Source organism: Aegilops tauschii, chromosome 2, assembly GCF_002575655.3.
Source record: "Aegilops tauschii subsp. strangulata cultivar AL8/78 chromosome 2, Aet v6.0, whole genome shotgun sequence".
In the NCBI taxonomy this organism is placed as follows: Eukaryota; Viridiplantae; Streptophyta; class Magnoliopsida; order Poales; family Poaceae; genus Aegilops; species Aegilops tauschii.
The window spans coordinates 231,689,979-231,705,823 of NC_053036.3; the positions used below are offsets into that span (position 1 = coordinate 231,689,979).

Sequence of the window (15,845 nt, forward strand, 5' to 3'; positions counted from 1 at the left end):
AGCCAGGGCACTGCCTGCTCCGGCGTCTCTAGCGCGCTGGGTCGCGGGTCCTGATGGGGCTCTGGCAGGATGCTCGGAGTCCCCAAACTCCCAGTCGGACTGCCGACTGGGTGGAGGTGGCGGCCGAGCGGCTCGAGGCTTGGAAAGGTGTCGTAGCTCGGGCAGGCGCCAGAGCGGCACTGGAATTCACCAAGGTGTGGTACCCAGACATAAGGTTGGCCCAACTGGCCAGCTTCCGCCAGGAGGCAGGACCAGAGCTAGAGGCGGTGCGCGACGAGCTCGTCGAACGCGCGGTGGCCGTTGCGGAGTACGCCGACACCGGCATCTTCATCCCGGAGCGGGAGAAAGAAGGCGCTGAGGTGCCGCCCTCTTGGTTCCGGCTGAACCCGGACGAGGGGGAGGACTCGGCGGAGGAGATCGCTTCCAGCGACGAGGGCGAGGAGGACGAGGACGAGGACGAGGAAGGCGAGGGCGAGGAAGGCGAGGGCGTCACACCACACGACGGAGTGACCAGCCGGACTCAGCCAGATCAGGCCTCGGCCAACGAGCCGTGGGACACCGCGTCAACCACCGGCGACAATGACCAGGCCGAAACCCAACAGCCGGACGCCCCACCAGCCAGTGCCTCAGCCACCGCCGACCAGACCACCCCGCCAGCAGCGCCCCTTGCCTAGGAAGCTCTTCTTCTTTAAGTTTCATTTGTCTTGTACTCAAAAGTATTGTTAATCTCACGCAATTCCAACCACTAGGGGTGTATTTCAAACTTTGTTGAATGCTGGCCTTTGGCCTTTTGCTATGTAAATAATTTAATTTCACACATGCTTGTGCTCTTGCCGGGTTCTGGCTTGGTTTTGCTTTGCTCTATTTGGCTTTTTGTTTTCCCGCCTTCCTTTGGCTGCCGCCCTGCCAGCCGGATAGCCGTGCTGCGGTCTGTGGCCAGTTCAGGGACTTGGCCGTTTAGGATAGGCAAGTTACTTTGGTCGCCTAGAGCGTAGTTAGTCAAGCAAGGAGCTGGCCGGCCGGCTGCTCTGCAGCCAGACGGGTGAGGCGAGGAGCCGGCTTGGCTTATGCTGGTGTTCTTCCTTAGTCATTTTTCATGTGGACATCATTTCCTCCCTTTAGCTCCTGCCAGCCAGACAGTCGCGCTGCGAGCTGTGGCTGAGGCAAAGAGATGGCTTTAGGTGTCGGCACACTACTTAGCCTACTACGGCTGGTGCCAGCTTAGGTCAAGGCGGCGAGCCCCCGGGTCAGCTCACCGGACCTAGGTAGAGCGAAAGAATGAAATAACACATTCATAGGCGAAGCTTGTCATACAGACAAAAAGGTAGCCCCCGAGTGTGCTTCGGGGGATCTGTTGTCTTTGCTAGTACAAAAGGTAGCGTGGTACATACATTGGTGGAGAAGATTTGCGTTCCATGGTCTCTCCGTCTCTTGGCCGGAGTAGTCCCTCTTGCGGACCCTGGGCTTTCGTGCATCGATGAGGTAGTAGGAGTCGTTGCCCAGGGCCTTGCAGATGATGAAATGCCCTTCCCAAGGAGCCGAGAGCTTGTGCTGGCCGGCTGTTCGCTGGATCAGACAGAGCCCAAGATCCCCTTAGCGGAAATCATGCAGCTTGACCTTCCGGCTGTGGTAGCGGCGTAAGCTGTTCTGGTAGATGGCGGATTGGCTGACTTCAGCATCCGGGCCTCTTCCAGCAGATCGACGCCATCTTCTTGTGCCTACTTCGCTTCCACCTCCGTGTACATGGTGATGCGAGGCGAGTCGAACTTAATGTCAGTTGGGATGACGGCCTCGGCCCCGTACACGAGGAAGAAGGGTGTGAAGCCGGTTGCTTTGTTCGACATAGTCCGGAGACTCCAATGGACGGCCGGTAGCTCTTCGATCTAGCAGTTTAACCAGTCGGGGCTTAATGCCGGACAAGGTGAGGCCGTTTGCTCGCTCCACCTGGCCGTTTGACTGTGGATGGGCAATGGATGCTAGGTCCAATCGGATGCCCTGCGTCGCGCAGAAAAGGGCCAAGGCACCTTTGGCGAAGTTTGTGCCATTGTCGGTGATGATGCTGTGCAAGATGCCGTATCGGACGGTGATGTCCACGATGAATGTGACAACAGTCGGACCATTCAGTTACTTGATTGGCTTCGCTTCGATCCACTTTGTGAACTTGTCCACAACGACTAGTAGATGGGTCATGCTGCTGCGTGCTGTCTTGAATGGGCCCACCGTGTCCAACCCCCACACGGCGAATGGCCAAGTGAGGGGGATTGTCTTGAGTGCAGAGGCCGGCAGGTGTTGCTTGGACCGGAAGCACTGGCACACCTTGCACTTGCGGACCAACTCCTTGGCATCGTCCAAAGCAGTCGGCCAGAAGAAACCATGGCGCAAAGCTTTGGCAACAAGGGACCTGGAGGCGGCATGGTGGCCGTATTCGCCGTGATGAATATCCCTGAGGATTGCTATGCCTTTCTCCGGCTCCACGCAGCGCTGGATGACACCAGTCAAACTGCGCCTGACAAGCTCTCTGTTGACTATCGTGTAGGCTGGCGCCCGGCGTTGCACCTGTCGGGCCAAGATTTCGTCGGCTGGTAGCTCTCAGCTTACCAAGAAGTTGAGGATGGGCTGCGCCCAAGATGGTGCTTCTACCACTGTCATGAGAGCAACTGGTACCAGGGCGGTCGGGTTGGGAGGCGGCGGATTGGAGCCGGCCGCTGCTTGCTGTGCCATTGACGTCCTCGGGCCGACTGCCGCAGTCCCCGGGCCGGGTTCTGAAGTCCCCGGGCCGGGTTTGGGTGCTGTAGCCCCCGAGCCGCTTGCCGAAGTCCCCGGGCCGACTGCTGAAGTCCCCGAACCAGATCTGAATGCTCTGGTGTCAGCCGGCACGAAGATGGACTCTGGTTCCGGCGAAGGCTTGTTAGACGGCTTGCGCAGGCACTGGAGTGAGACGCCGGCTGGTATGGCTTGCCGGGTGGAGCCGATCCGGGCCAGGGCGTCGGCTTGCTCGTTGTCGGCCGTGGCACATGAAGGAACTCGCACCTGTCAAAGTGCCAACTGATCTGTTGGATGAGGAAGCGGTAGCTCGCCATCTTTGCATCCTTGGCATCCCATTCGCCAGACGACTGCTGGACCACCAAGTCCGAGTCACCGTAGCACAGTATCCGGCAGATGCTGATCTCCTTGGCTAGCCGGAGCCCGTGGACAAGTGCCTCATACTCGGCCACGTTGTTGGAGGCGGCAAATTGGATCTGCAGCGTGTACTTGAGCTTGTCGCCTTTGGGAGACGTGAGGACGATACCGGCTGCCAAGCTGGTGCACATCTTTGAGCCATCAAAGTGCATCCGCCAATGGGTAGAATCCGGCGTTGGTGGCAGGTACTAGGTCTCGTCCCAGTCGACTAGGAAGTCGGCCAGCACTTGGGATTTGATGGCGGTGCGGGGCTGATAGAGGATGGTGTTGGGAGCTAGCTCAATGGGCCACGTGGCCACCCGGCCTGATGCATCTTTGTTACCTATGATCTCGGCAAGGGGGCGGTGCAGACGACCATGATGGTGTGCTCCTGGAAGTACTGCTTCAACTTCTTGGTGGAAAAGTACACGCCATAGCACATCTTCTGTTAGTGGGGGTAGTTCTGCTTGGAGGCGGACAACACCTCACTCAGGTAGTATACTGGCCTTTGGACCGGCTGGGCCTTGCCGTCTTCTGGGCGCTTGACCATGATCATAGTGCTGACCACCCGGCTGGTGGCGGCGATGTAAAGGAACATGGGCTCTTTAGCAGTCAGTGTGGCCAGGACAGGCGGCATGGACAGCATCCGCTTGAGCTGGAGGAAGGCCTCGTCTGCCTGGTCAGTCCACTTGAAGCAAGTGGTATTCTTCATCAGCTGGTACAGCGGGAGGGCCTTCTTGCCCAGCCGACTGAAGAACCATCTGAGAGATGCCAAGCACCCGGTGAACTTCTGGACGTCCCGCAGTCGGGTGGGTCTTTGCATCCGCTCGATGGCCTTGATCTTCACGGGGTTGCACGCGATCCCATGCTGAGAGACAAGGAAGCCAAGGAGCTGGCCGGCTGGTACTCCGAAGACGCATTTCTCTGGTTTGAGCTTGATCTGAAAATGGCGCAGGTTGTCGAAGATCTCCTTGAGGTCCTCTAGAAGGGTGCCGCGCTTCTCCGTCTTCACCACAATGTCGTCTACATAGACGTGGGCATTTATGCCGAGTTGCTTGAGGACGCACTTCTGCATGCAATGCTGAAAGGTGGCGCCGACATTTCTCAAGCCGAACGTCATGGTCAGGTAGCAGAATGCTTCGAATGGTGTGATGAAGGTGGTCTTTGATACGTCTCCGTCGTATCTATAATTTTTTATTGTTGCATGCCAATATTATACAACTTTCATATACTTTTGGCAATTTTCTATACTATTTTTGGGACTAACATATTGATCCAGTGCCCAGTGCGAGTTCCTGTCTGTTGCATGTTTTTTGTTTCGCAGAAAACCCATATAAAACGGAGTTCAAACGGGATAAAAACTGACGGAGTTTTTTTTTGGAATATTTGTGATTTTTGGGAAGAAGAATCAACGCGATACGATGCCCGAGGGGGCCACGAGGCAGGGGGCGCGCCCCAGGGGGTCAGGCACGCCCTGGACCCTCGTGGCCACCCCTTAAGGCGGTTGGAGCCCTTCTTTCGCCGCAAGAAAGCTAATTTCCGGATAGAGATAGTGTCCAAAATTGAGCCCAATGAGAGTTACGGATCTCCGGTTATAAAAGAAACGGTGAAAAAGGCCAGATCTGAGAACGCAGAAACAGAGAGAGACAGAGAGACAGATCCAATATCGGAGGGGCTCTCGCCCCTCCCACGCCATGGAGACCATGGACCATAGGGGAAACCCTTCTCCCATCTTGGGAGAAGGTCAAGGAAGAAGAAGAAGGAGGGGGGGGGCTCTCTCCCCTCGCTTCCGGTGGCGCCGGAACACCGCCGGGGCCATCATCATCACCGCGATCTTCACCAACACCTACGTCATCTTCACCAACATCTCCATCACCTTCCTCCCTCTATCTGCAGTGGTCCTCTCTCAAGCAACCCGCTGTACCCTCTACTTGAACATGGTGCTTTACGCTTCATATTATTATCCAATGATGTGTTGCCATCCTATGATGTCTGAGTAGATTTTCGTTGTCCTATCGATGGTTGATGAATTGCTATGATTGATTTAATTTGCTTGTGGTTATGTTGCTGTCCTTTGGTGCCCATCATCTGAGCGCGCGCGTGGATCACACCATAGGGTTAGTTGTATGTTGATAGGACTATGTATTGGAGGGCAAGAGTGACAGAAGCTTCTACCTAGCATAGAAATTGATGCATACGGGGTTGAAGAGGGGCCAATATAACTTAATGCTATGGTAGGGTTTTACCTTAATGAACGTTAGTAGTTGCGGATGCTTGCTAATAGTTCCAATCATAAGTGCATAGAATTCCAAGTTAGGGATGACATACTAGCAGTGGCCTCTCCCACATAAAACTTGCTATCGGTCTAGTAAAGTAGTCAATTGCTTAGGGACACTTTCGCAACTCCTACCACCACTTTTCCACACTCGCTATATTTACTTTATTGATTCTTTACCTAAACAGCCCCTAGTTTTTATTTGCGTGCTCTTTATATTCTTGCAAACCTATCCAAAAATACCTACAAAGTACTTCTAGTTTCATACTTGTTTTAGGTAAAGCGAACGTTAAGCGTGCGTAAAGTTGTATCGGTGGTCGATAGAACTTGAGGGAATATTTGTTCTACCTTTAGCTCCTCCTTGGGTTCGACACTCTTACTTATCAAAAGAGGCTACAATTGATCCCCTATACTTGTGGGTTATCAAGACCTTTTTCTGGCGCCATTGCCGGGGAGCAATAGCGTGGGGTGAATATTATCGTGTGTGCTTGTTTGCTTTATCACTAAGTAATTTTTATTTGCTATTCTTAGTTGTTTTCTATCTTTAGTTATGAGTAGGAAACGCAAAATACAAAAAAAATAGTTGTACCTACTACACCAATGGTTGAAGAACCACTCAAAATCTATCACACTCCTGAAGCTTTTTACTTGGATCATCTTTGATCCCTATGTGCTCGTGCTGAAAACCCAACTAGCTTAGTTGAGGGCAAATCTTTAGATGAGCATGCTTGTTATGTGCGACACCGCATATCTGAAAAAGGGAAACTTTTACAGGATCAAATTCATCGTTTGCAATGCTATGCTTGGAATTTAGTGAAATATATGATTTTACTTGTTGTTCTAAAAACCCTACGAAACACCTTCCCTACCAATGTGAGTTTAGCAATAATGGAATCGTATCTTCCTATGCTAAGGGTGTTTATAATTACTATGATGTTCAACAAATTGAAGAATTTGTTGCTTTTAAGGGTGCTTATGAAATTGCTTCTTTGATTGAAAAGTATGATGCTAGTCTTTACAAATCTGAAAACTTTGCCATACTTAAATATTGTTATGATAATTATGCTTCTAATGCCTATGTTAAACCATATATTGAGGACTGCTCCGCTTTCCAAGAAGAGACTAATATTTTGCAGGAGTCTATGGAAGAAGAAATTGATGAAACTGTGAGCTCACTAGATGAAAAAGATGATGAGGAGAGCGAAGAAGAAACAGAGGAAGAGCGGATTAGCTACATGTGCCCACCTTCTAATGAGAGTAACTCTTCAACTCATACATTGTTTAATTTCCCTTCGTGCTTACCGAAGGATGATTGCTATGATGATTGTTATGATCGTTGATTCTCTTGAAATATCCCTTTTTGATGATGCTTGCTATGCTTGTGGCCAAGATGCCAATATGAATTATGCTTATGGAGATGAACTTGCTATAGTCCCTTATGTGAAACATGAAATTGTTTCTATTGCACCCACGCATGATAGTCATGTTATCTTTTTTAATTCTCCAAACTGTACTATATCGGAGAAGTTTGCCCTTATTAAGGATTATATTGATGGGTTGCCTTTTACCGTTGCACATGATGATTTTGATAGATATAATATGCATGTGCTTGCTGCTCCTACTTGCAATTATTATGAGAGAGTAACAACATCTCCGCCTCTCCATGTCTCCAATATGATAAAATTGCAAGAAACTGTTTATACTATGCATTGGCCTTTACTATGTGTGCATGAATTGTTCTTTTATGACATGTCGATGCATAGGAAGAGAGTTAGACTTCGTCGTTGCTTGATATATGTTGCTTTGTGCTCACTACTAAATCACAAATCATTGTTAATTAAGATTGGCTTTGATATATCTTGGGATCCGGGTGGATCCATTACTTGAGCACTATATGCCTAGCTTAATGGCTTTAAAGAAAGCGCTGCCAGGGAGACAACCCGGAAGTTTTAGGGAGTCATTTATTTCTATTTAGTGCTTTCTTATAGTTTAAAAACAAAAAACTAAAGAGGGGAACCTAAAACTTTTCAATAAAAATAATTATCCCCTTGTACAATTCCATTGTATTATAAAAATAATGTGCTAAGGTTTGCCTTTAGGATGTCTACAATGCTTGTTGGTTTGGACGGTGCAGGACAAAAACTTTAGCTGTAGTTTTTTACTGGAACATCAAACGGTTCTGATCCTTTTTGCACTGTCTTTCTATATAAATTGTTTATTTTTCCTAATTTTGTCAGAATTTTTCAAGTAACAGAATTATTGTTAATGTTCAGATTGTTACAGACTGTTCTGTTTTAGACAGATTCTGTTTTTGATGCATAGTTTGCTTGTTTTGATGAAACTATCGATTTATATCAGTGGATTAAGCCATGAAAAAGTTATGCTACAGTATACACAATGCAAAAACAAAATATGAATTGGTTTGCAACAGTACTTAGAGTAGTGATTTGCTTTAATATACTAACGGGTCTTACCGAGTCTTCTGTTGAAGTTTTGTGTGGATGAAGTGTTTGATGATCGAGAAGGTATCGATGTGAGGAGAAGGAAGAGAGGCAAGAGCTCAAGCTTGGGGATGCCCAAGGCACCCCAAGTAAATATTCAAGGAGAATCAAGCGTCTAAGCTTGGGGATGCCCCGGAAGACATCCCCTCTTTCTTCAACAAATATAGGTATGTTTTCGGATTCGTTCCGTTCATGCGATATGTGCAAATCTTGGAGCGTCTTTTGCATTTAGTTTTCATTTTTCTTTCATGCACCATGCTGGTATGAGATAGTACTTGGTTGATTTATAGAATGCTCTTTGCACTTCACTTATATCTTTTGACTATGGTTTTATGGAATGCTCATGTGCTTCACATATATCATTCGAAGTTTGGATTGCCTATTTCTCTTCACGTAGAAAAACACCATTTGTAGAATGCTCTTTTGCTTCACTTATATTTGTTAGAGCATGGGCATATATTTTGTAGAAAGAAGTAAACTCTCTTGCTTCACTTATATCTATTTAGAGAGATGACAGGAACTGGTCATTCACATGGTTAGTCATAAAATCCTACATAAAACTTGTAGATCACTGAATATGATATGTTTGATTCCTTGCAATAGTTTTGCGATATAGAGATGGTGATATTAGAGTCATGCTAGTGGGTAATTGTGGATTAGTAGAAATACTTGTGAAGAGGTTTTTGATTCCCGTAGCATGCACGTATGGTGAACCGTTATGTAACGAAGTCAGAGCATGAGGTATTTATTGATTGTCTTCCTTATGAGTGGCGGTCGGGACGAGCGATGGTCTTTTCCTACCAATATATCCCCCTAAGGGCATGCATAGTAGTACTTTGCTTCGAGGGCTAGTAAACTTTTGCAATAAGTATATGAGTTCTTTATGACTAATGTGAGTCCATGGAATATACACACTCTCACCCTTCCATCATTGCTAGCCTCTTCGGTACCGTGCATTGCCCTTTCTCACCTCTAGAGTTGGTGCAAACTTCGCCGGTGCATCCAAACCCTGTGATACGATACGCAATATCACACATAAGCCTCATTATATCTTCCTCAAAACAGCCACCATACCTATCTATCATGGCATTTCCATAGCCATTCCGAGATATATTGCCATGCAACTTCCATCATCATCATATACATGACTTGAGAATTTATTGTCATATTGGTTTGCATGATCGTAAGATAGCTAGCATGATGTTTTCATGGCTTGTCCGTTTTTTGATGTCATTGGTACGCTAGATCATTGCACATCCCGGTACACCGCCGGAGGCATTCATATAGAGTCATATTTTGTTCTAGTATCGAGTTGTAATCATTGAGTTGTAAGTAAATAAAAGTGTGATGATCATCATTATTTGAGCTTTGCCCAAAAAAAGAGAGGCCAAAGAAGCCTAAATAAAAAAAGGGGGCCAAAGAAGCCCGCAAAAAAAAGAAAAAAAAGGGGCAATGTTACTATCCTTTTACCACACTTGTGCTTCAAAGTAGCACCATGTTCTTCATATAGAGAGTCTCTTGAGTTATCACTTTCATATACTAGTGGGAATTTTCATTATAGAACTTGGCTTGTATATTCCAACGATGGGCTTCCTCAAATGCCCTAGGTCTTCATGAGCAAGCAAGTTGGATGCACACCCACTTAGTTTCAGTTTGAGCTTTCATATGCTTATAGCTCTAGTGCATCCGTTGCATGGCAATCCCTACTCCTCACATTGACATCAATTGATGGGCATCTCTATAGCCCGTTGATTAGCCGCGTCGATGTGAGACTTTCTCCTTTTTTGTCTTATCCACACAACCTCCGTCATCATATTCCATTCCACCCATAGTGCTATGTCCATGCCTCACGCTCATGTATTGCGTGAGGGTTGAAAAGGCTGAAGCGCGTTAAAAAGTATGAACCAATTGCTTGGCTTGTCATCGGGGTTGTGCATGATGTGAATATGTTGTGTGGTGAACATGGAGCATAGCCAGACCATATGATTTTGTAGGGATAACTTTCTTTGGCCATGTTATTTTGAAAAGACATGATTGCTTTATTAGTATGCTTGAAGTATTATTGTCTTAATGTCTAATGATAGACTATTGCTTTGAATCACTCGTGTCTTAATATTCATGCCATGATTAGATTATGTGATCAAGATTATGCTAGGTAGCATTCCACATCAAAAATTATCTTTTTTATCATTTACCTACCCGAGGACGAGCGGGAAAAAAGCTTGGGGATGCTGATACGTCTCCGTCGTATCTATAATTTTTGATTGTTCCATGCCAATATTATACAACTTTCATCTACTTTTGGCAACTTTTTATACTATTTTTGGGACTAACATATTGATCAAGTGCGCAGTGCGAGTTCCTAGTTGTTGCATGTTTTTTGTTTCGCAGAAAACCCATATCAAATGGAGTCCAAACGGGATAAAAACTGACGGAGATTTTTTTTGGAATATATGTGATTTTTGGGAAGAAGAATCAACGTGATACGATGCCCGAGGGGGCCACGAGGCAGGGGCACGCCCCAGGGGTTCAGGCGCGCCCTGGACCCTCGTGACCACCCCTTAAGGCGGTTGGAGCCCTTCTTTCGCCGCAAGAAAGCTAATTTCCGGATAGAGATCGTGTCCAAAATTCAGCCCAATCGGAGTTACGGATCTTTGGTTATAAAAGAAATGGTGAAAGGCCAGATTTGAGAACGCAGAAACAGAGAGATACTGAGAGACAGATCCAATCTCGGAGGGCTCTCGCCCCTCCCACGCCATGGAGACCATGGACCAGAGGGGAAACCCTTCTCCCATCTAGGGAGAAGGTCAAGAAGAAGAAGAAGAAGAAGATGATGAAGAAGAAGGAGGGGGGGGCTCTCTCCCCCTCGCTTCCGGTGGCGCCGGAACGCCGCCGGGGCCATCATCATCACCGCGATCTTCACCAACACCTACGCCATCTTCGCCAACATCTCCATCACCTTCCTCCCTATATCTAAAGCGGTCCACTCTCCCGCAACCCGCTGTACCCTCTACTTGAACATGGTGCACACTAGGGATATCTACGCTTCATATTCCCAATGATGTGTTTCTATCCTATGATGTCTGAGTAGATTTTCGTTGTCCTATCGGTGGTTTATGAATTGTTATGATTGATTTCATTTGCTTGTGGTTATGTTGCTGTCCTTTGGTGCCCATCATATGAGCTCGCGCGTGGATCACACCATAGGGTTAGTTGTATGTTGATAGGACTATGTATTGGAGGGCAAGAGTGACAGAAGCTTCTACATAGCATAGAAATTGATGCACACTGGGTTGAAGGGGCACCAATATAACTTAATGCTATGGTTGGGTTTTACCTTAATAAATGTTAGTAGTTGCGGATGCTTGCTAATTGTTCCAATCATAAGTCCATAGAATTCCAAGTCAGGGATGACATGCTAGCAGTGGCCTCTCCCACATAAAACTTGCTATCGGTCTAGTAAAGTAGTCAAATGCTTAGGGACACTTTCGCAATTCCTACGACCACTTTTCCACACTCGCTATATTTACTTTATTGCTTCTTTACCTAAATAGCCCCTAGTTTTTATTTACGTGCTCTTTATATTCTTGCAAACCTATCCAAAAACACCAACAAAGTACTTCTAGTTTCATACTTGTTTTATGTAAAGCGAACGTTAAGTGTGCGTAAAGTTGTATCGGTGGTCGATAAAACTTGAGGGAATATTTGTTCTACCTTTTGCTCCTCATTGGGTTCGACAATCTTACTTATTGAAAGAGGCTACAATTGATCACCTATACTTGTGGGTTATCATTCTTCAGTCGATCGGCCGGGTTCAGCTTGATCTGGTGGTAGCCGGAGTAGGCGTCCAAGAAGCACAGCAGCTCACAGTCAGCTATGGTGTCGATCACTTGGTCTATCTGGGGAAAGGCAAAGGGGTCCTTGGGTCAGGCTTTGTTGAGGCTAGTGTAGTCGTTACACATGTGCCACTTGTTGTTCTTCTTCAAAACAAGGACTGGGTTGACAAGCCAGTCTGGGTAGAACACTTCCATGATGAAGCCGGCTGCCAGAAGTCTGGGGATCTCTTCTCTTCTCTTCTGACGGGCGGCGGAGGGGTTGCTTGACCGGTTTTGCATCCGACCTCACATGTAGCTTGTGCTCGGCAAAATCCGTCAGAACACCCGTTATGTCCTTAGGAGACCATGCAGAGATGTCCCGATTCTCACGGAGGAAATCGGCAAGCTCGCTTTCCTATTTGCTATCGAGGTGGGAGCCCACAATAGCAAATCTCCCTAGGTGCACCGGGTCCAAGGCGATCTTCTTGGTCTCTTTGGCCGGCCATGGGCACCATCCGGTTAAGGAGGCACTTCTCTTCAGTGATGACAAGGGACTCGGCCAGCCGGCCGCTGGCAGCGGCGCACATGAGCGACTTCTTGTAGTCGCGGGCAATGGTGATGATGCCCTTGGGTCCCGGCATCTTCATCTTCAGGTAAGCATAATGCGGCACCGCCATGAATTTGGCCAGTGTGGGCTGGCCCAAGAGCACGTGGTAGGGGCTTTCCAGGTCAACCACCTCAAACCAGATTGGTTCGCGGCGGAAGTGGAGCTTGTCACCGAACAAGACGTCGATCTTGATCTTGCCGATTGGAGAGCAGCAAAGTCCGGGGACGATGCCATGGAAGACGGTCCGGCTGGGCTGGAGCTGCTTCTCGTTGATGCCCAGCTTTTCCATGGTGTCGCGATAGAGGATGTTGATGCTTCTACCGCCGTCTATCAGGATTCGGGAGAAGTGGCAGGCCCGCCTCTCTGTCGAGAAGGTGGAGTCCAGCACCATCTCATAGGCACCCGGCGAGAGCATCACAGCCCGGCGGTCGGCACGGCTCTAGCTAATGGGCCTTACAGACCAGTGCAGGAATTCGGGAACTCCGAGGCGACATCATTGACCTCGCAGTGCTGCTGGCACCAACTGTGCTTGTCGTTGGCTTCACTGGTGAAGACGACGTAGGCGGCGTTGGCGTCGGGGAACTCGTCTTGGAGCATGCCGACTGGACGGGCCGCCGGATGCTGAGGAGGCGGAGCCGGTGGGCCGGCTGGCGGAGGCGGCAGGCCCTCGCCCTTGGCAATTCTGGTGAGCCAGTTCCACTTACGAGTGGTGTGGTTGGACAGCTTCACAGCGCTATGGAACTTGCATGGAGCATCAATGGCTTTCTCGAAGGAGAAGGCGAGCAGCCAAGCGGCCTTGCCGCCCTTCTGACGTTTGGGGCCGAGCTACCCTTCCAGCTACTGGTCTTCAACGGTCGCCACTTGTCGGCTATTGGAAGCCGGCTCCTGGGCCTTGCGTTTGTTGTCATTCGGCAACTGGCGCCGGTTGGAGTCACCTGCCGGCGTTTGAGGAGCTGGCAGGAGCACCTTCCCGGACACGTCAACCCGAATCTCCAACTTCATGGAGGAGTCGGCGGTGGCGTACTTGTCCGCCACGATCAGGAGCTCATCCAGCGTAACTGGCTCGTCGCACAGAAGCTTGTGCTTGAGCAGGGTGCCCTCTCTACACCCAGTAGTGACGTATTCGATGGACTGCACCTCGTGCACCCCCTCGCAGGGTTTGCGCAACTCGGCCCAGCGCGTCAGGTAGTCGTGGGTGGACTCAGTTGGGCCATGGATGCACATAGAGAGCTTGCGGGGCTTGGGGGCGCTTGTAAGTGCTGGTGAAGTTGCGGATGAAGACATAGGCGAAGTCTAGCCAGCTTTTGACGCTGTAGGGCTTGAGGTTGTTCAGCCACGTCCGGGTCGTGCCCTAGAGCATGAGCGGAACGTACTTCACGGCAACGCGCTTGTTGCCGTTTACTATGCTGAAGGCCGTGGAGTAGTCGACCAGCCAGTCTTCCGGCTTCAAGGAGCCGTTGTACTTGGGAGTATCTCGAGGGAGTGAGAACCCTTTGGGGAAGGGCTCGTCACGAATGCGGGGGCCAAAGCAGGCCGGGCCGATTGCATCCTCCTCCTCTACGGCCAGGGAGTGAGCGATCCGCTCCATCCGGTGCCGCGCGTCGTTCTCGTCGACTCCTGCACGGGGGCCCAGCCGGCCCCCAAGAGTCAGATGATCCAAAGGAGGCGGAGAGGCCAGCCTCTCCCTGCGAGGAGGAGGCAGAACCTCATCCCGCCGGTCCTCTACTCGTGGATGGTCGCGCTGGCTACGCACAACTGTTTGGCGGCTGCGCCGGCTCCGGCTAGCAGCCGGCTCCGGGTCTTGCTGACCACGACCATCGCATGTTGGGGAACAGGAGGTCGCTCCATGCTCACATCGGGGGGTATGATTCTCAGCTTGCTAGCCGGCTGTCATCGAGTGGTGGTATGCATCTTGCTGCATGGTCGCAGCGTCGAGGAGCTCCTAGAGGCGCGCCATCTGGCTGTGCAGCTCATCGCCCTCTAGGTGATCCAACTCATCTGCTGCCGCCTGGGCGGCACGCAGGTTTTTCGCTCGGGTAGCGTAGATGGGGTGTCCGACTCCCAACATGCTGGCAAGGGCCGCGCCGCGTTGCCGAACGGCGCTGACTCGACTGGGCTCTCCAGCAACCGGCGTGCCGCCCTCGATGTAGTCGATCTTGCGTTGGCAGACCTTGGTGCGGCACCTCATCGCCGCCATCTTGTTGGCACTGTCTAGGAACGTCACACGGAATGCCTCCAGCGTCACGCTGTCAGTGTTGGCAGCAACGGGAGTGGCCAGGCCCTGCAGGGTCGCTCGCAGTGGATCCTGGGCGGCGCCAGCGGAGTTCCCGCTCCGGGCGGTGACCAGCACCTCTGCGATGATGCTGGGGTCAGCGTTGCTGGTGACGGGAGGGAGCGGATCGTCAACGACCACCATGTCAACGGGGAACACATTGGTGGAGGCCGCATCGGAGTCGATGAGCATCTTGATAGGCTCGATGAAGGGGTCGGTGGAGCCAACAGACTCTGTGTTGCTGGCGTGCTCGTCGGTGATGCTGAGCTTGTCGAAGAGGTCGATGAGGCAGCTCGTGGGGCAGGCCGCTCCCGCATCGGGCGCGAGCTCGTCGGTGAGGCTGATCTTGCCGACGAGCTCGGCGAGGTCTGCGAGATCGCTCACGGGGCAAGCTGCTCCCGCATCGAGCGGCGCGCTAGGCAAGTGCCTGCGGGCGTGCCGAGCTGGCTGATTAGACCGGCTGCGACGTGCTCGCCGAAGAGGAAAAGGGTTCCCGTCCAGAACAGGTCTCCGGTCGACGGTGCGCTTCGCCCCACGGTGGGCCCCAAATGTTGGGGTAATCTCACAACATATGCCAAGGGGTGGCTTATCATGGATGTGGACAGGAGTACATCATTGGGCCCTGGAAGCGGGAGTGAGCGAGATCTCGAACGAACATGAGTCTTACCCAAGTTCGGGGCTCTCCGAGGAGATAACACCTCTGGTCCTGCTCTACGGGGTCTCCGCATGATGAATAAGATCAATGGGTGGCTACAATGTTGCTCCTTGAGCTGTTCTTCTAGAGGAAGAAGAAGAGCAAGGCTAGCCCTAGTGCTTCTCTAGCTATGTGTGTGTGAAGTGGCGTGGAAGCTGAACCCTTTGCATGGGTGAACCTCGGGGGTTTATATAGGCATACCCCCCAGGGGTACATTGGTACATCGGCCGGGTGTAGGACCCGGATGTCAGTGTCTTGGGGCGCTGGGTTCTGTGCCAGCTGCTGGGGCCCACAGCCTGGTGGGTCCCGCCGGCTGCCGAGAATCCGGCCGAGAGGTAGGGCCCGCCGCCTGCGGGCCACGCTGATCGCCTTTTGTTGTAGCCTCGCCTGTGATGACGGAGGCCTTGTCAGGGGGAGCATGGCTACAGTCCCACCGCCTGGCGGGTGCGCACTGTAGCCAAGCCCCTTCTCTTCGGAATAATGGTGCGCAGACTCCGAGAGGAGGGAGGGCCGGCTGCTAGA

General features: G+C 50.6%; 1 pseudogene; it reads right to left on the minus strand.

Annotated features, from left to right (window-relative positions):
- Window positions 1–2,124: 2,124 nt before the first annotated feature.
- Window positions 2,125–12,748, minus strand: LOC141040907 (uncharacterized; annotated as a pseudogene).
- Between the last annotated feature and the right edge of the window lie 3,097 nt (window positions 12,749–15,845).